Source organism: Elephantulus edwardii, unplaced genomic scaffold (assembly GCF_000299155.1).
Source record: "Elephantulus edwardii isolate Elephantulus edwardi_28Jun2011 unplaced genomic scaffold, EleEdw1.0 scaffold00174, whole genome shotgun sequence".
NCBI lineage: Eukaryota > Metazoa > Chordata > Mammalia > Macroscelidea > Macroscelididae > Elephantulus > Elephantulus edwardii.
In genome coordinates, this window is record NW_006399924.1 from 5,612,818 (window position 1) to 5,616,944 (window position 4,127).

General features: G+C 37.9%; 2 pseudogenes; both read right to left on the reverse strand.

The window, feature by feature from the left end:
- The window catches only part of LOC102843587, a 7,176-nt pseudogene extending 6,480 nt beyond the window's left edge, over positions 1-696 (reverse strand).
- A 22-nt stretch (positions 697-718) lies between these two features.
- LOC102843993 overlaps positions 719-4,127 on the reverse strand; it is a 5,136-nt pseudogene continuing 1,727 nt past the window's right edge.

Sequence of the window (4,127 nt, forward strand, 5' to 3'; positions counted from 1 at the left end):
TATTCTTGGTAATTTCGTAGCACATCAGCATCAATATCATCATAGATACTCATGCTTTCAGCACTTGCAATTGTATTAAGGGAAAATATGGGCTTTTCATCAGTCTTATAGGAGATGACAGACCTGAATCAATTAAAGATAATAGATCCTTCATCAAATTCATAGCCAGAATTCAGCAATTCAAGAGCAATAACTGATGCATCTCCAAAAGTAGGAGGCTTCCTTCCCACTTCTTTAAATGTTACCAGAAATTGGTCCGAATGAGTCCTATGCAAGATGCCCCTGATTTTATCTCCAATCCCAACAATCATAACATCTTTTCCAGCTGCTGTAAGCTTGGCCACCTCACTTTTTATCTGTTTTGCAATCGAGGAATGAATAGCACCACAGAGCCCTCAATCTGAGGATACACCAATAATGAGGTGTCTCTTCTTGTTTTCAGGAACCTTAATATCAGCTTTCTCATAGAGCATGAGAGATCCAACTCCATATACTCGAGCTGGTTTCAGCTCCCTCTCTGCTCGGGCATATTTTGCTGCTGCTACCATTTTCATAGACTTGGTAATTTTCTGAATGTTTTTGATTTACTTCAGTCACCTGGTAATATCTTTCAAAGTTGCCTGCCATATTTCGAACTTGGGTCCATTGTGGCTGCATAGCCCAGGCCGAGACAACGAGGTTTGCCCGAAAAAACATGATGGTGCCAACTTCTTTATTCTTATATATTAGTTTTCTGCTGAGACAAGTTGATTTTATCTCCAAGACTTAAGGCCATTCCCTGACTCTTTGCACAAATTCTTATATGGCCAGTAACAGGGGCCTCCAGTCCCTGGTGAATTGGCTTCTCAATGCTGACATTTGCAAGTGCATCTTCTCCAAATATGGAACGAGCATAGAGGTTGGCTGCCACAAAGCCACAGTAACCCAATAGGGCCTTCTCTGGAGTGAGGCATTTCATATTGGTTAACTTTAATATGTGCTGTAAGTATTCATTCAAATAAATTATATTTGTGTTAACTGTCACTTTGTTTTCCCACTCAAATTCGGCCCACATTTGACAGAATTCAACATCAATGCAAGTTGTAGGCTGGATATAGTCCATGATGTCAATGTGAATATCACTGAGCACCACACAGTTTCTGTCACTTGCTGCTCCAGAGACATCATAAACTATGTTACCAAAAATTATTCCATTTTCTGCTGATGCTACTTTGACATTAGCTTTAATATTTGCAAAATCATGAGGAGCCAGAGTCAAAGAAGATGGTTCCTCTACAAGCTTCAGATCCCCAAGAGTCACTAACTCTAATGTGCAGTTCTGCAAAGTATCACTGGTTTGGTTCACAACAAGTACTTCCAGGACAATATCGTAATGGTTGACATGAACGTAAGCCTCTGCATATACTGGATCTGAAAAGCCTGTCAACTGGGTGACCTTGTTAAGTTTAGATGCCAGAGGATCTGCTGCCTCTTTCCTCTGTGTGTTGCCCATCACTGCCACCAAACTCAGCTGAAACTGATCTTCCTTGCAGTTCATTTCATTCTTGGCAGTTAGTTGCATGAAGGAAATGGGGTCATGCGGACCTCAGTCATCACACTTTGAATGTCTTCCTTGGTACTACAGTATTCTCCCAGGATCCATAATGCTCCTCGGTAAATTTTGACAGACTTAATAGCATGAAAGATGCCCCGGCCCGCGGGGATCTTCAATGGTGACCCTAGGAGGGGAAGAACGAGAATGGGGGGGACAGGAGGCACAAAAGCAGGAAGACAAGTTGAAGCTCCAATCAAGTCTTCATTTTATTGAAAGCATTCACAGTTTATATAAAGGAACACAATGGGGGGAGGAGAAGTACGCAATGGGGGAGAATAACATGTTGTTTCCAGTAAGCTGAAAGTTATCTGGTAAACAGAAACTTAGCAGGGCGGTCCCAGTAAACCGAAATCTATCCTCCCAGGGTGGGATAAACTGAAACCTATCCTCCCAGAGAGGGGCAACATGTCCAAACCTGTTCTTAGAGAATTACAAAATGGCTTCATTTAGGTAGAACACTCTGCTTGGCTCCCAGCAGAAAGACTTTAAGCATCTTTTCCACAATAAGCATTCTCAAATTATCAAAGCGTTGAATGGCTTCACGAACGAACTCCAAAACATCAGCAGCTGCTGCTTCATTGTTATCACTTAGAAATTCCATTAACACAGGAATAACATTCGCAGCCATATCTGGAAATGGAACAGAACAGGAATGCAACGTTCGCACAAGGAGCTGTCTGTATTTATCAGTATCTTCATGTTCAGAAACATTATTTGTTTTAATCACTTCCTTTTTCAGAACAATAACCAGCTCTTCAACATTTCTAGAAGACACAAGATCCAGTGCTAGCTGCAGAGTTTTCTTGCATACTTCTAAGTCTGGTGTGCTCAATACTCTCAGGATGTCCATAACTAGATCCTGCAATACCCGTTCATGAGCAGGATGCTCTTTTAATTCTATCAACCGATCCAGAACTATGAGCTTGACGTTGTTGTCACTCTCCTTAATAATTAGATCAATGTAACACTGAGCAGCAGCCTTAATTGCAGTTGGTGCACTAGAAAGTGTCACTAATGTTCCAGCAGCTTCGTATTTGACAGCAGGGCTAGATGACTGTAGTAAATTATAGATGCAGCGAATGAAACGGGCCCTTTCAGATGGATTAGCATGACAGACCTTACAAATTAGTTTAACAATTTTTTAACAAAGTTTAACAAAGTTTTTCTTATTTGTAAACTTTGACTTTTTTTATTCAGAAGTAATTTGTGTTACAGTAATTGATTTTAACATTTTCATTCTAACACATTGTTTTCCTGGTGTAGCTAAACATTATGAAAAATATTTTCATTATGACTTCTAGGTAAATAGTTTAAAAATTACTGAACATTCCTGGCACTGAAGTAGTGTTTTGTTGTTTTTTTTAAAGTTAGCTATTTCCTATAATTATATATATTATTAAAAGACTACAACTTGAATATGTTTAATTTTTTTTAAATAATTAGTTTGTGAGAAAGATCTTGTATGAAAAACAATGTATTCAAAATTTATAAACAAATCAGTATAAAATTTTTAAAAAGTCAAAAAGTGAGGAAGCTATGTAGTTGGAAAATGGAAACTAAAGTAGAAGAGGAATTTATTTATTAACACATAATCTACTTTGTTATATTAAATATGCAACAACTTTGAAAAAAATTCATGTACATTGTATTTTACACTTCTCAGCCTTTAGTTATGGTAAGTTAGTTTTCCTCATTTGAATGTTTAAGAATGTTGCAATCTGATGTTAGTATGAATCTCTGTCACTTTCCAATATATTAAAACCAAAAGAAACCATAACCAGTGCCAGCAAGTCAGTTCAGACCCATCACAACCTTCCATTTTTTTTTTTAGGAGAGGTACACAGCCCATCTTTCTACTGTTTAGTGGCCAGTGGATTTGAACTGCCAACTTTTGAGTTAGCAATTCTATGCATTGCTTATTATGCCATCAGGGCTCCTCTAACATCTTTAAGCTTCATTAAAATATGCAATAATAATTAGGAATTGTTGTTCTGTGTTGTTACTGTGTACTAGTTAGTCAATACCAACCCATAGCTGACTCTCCAGCAGGTTTTCAGAAGCAATAAATCTCATGAGAGGAGACTGTCCATCTTTCTCCCAGGGAGAAGCTAGTGGAGTTAAACCATTTGCCTTTGGACGGGCTATATAATCCCTAACTCCTGGGCCACCCACCAAAACTCCCTATTAGGGATTAGTTGCTAAGTATTAAATGGTAAGTTAAATGTTCAGCAAATCTTTATTGTTATCATCATTATCATTGTTGTCATTGCACAACAAACTTTATAAACACTTGTATTTTGAGTGCATGTAATAGCTAGGTGTCAGTATAAAAAGGCAAATTATTTGTGTTATTTGAAGTTTCTTAATTCTTATGTACTTCATGAGTTATTTTTAGCATGTAATTGTTAATATATATTGTTCTGTTAACTCAACTCCTTGTCCCGTAAACGGAACCAGCTCATAGCTGATACTCTAACAGATTTCAGAGGTTGTAATTTCACAGGAGGTTGCCTTTGAGTTAGCAGCACAACTC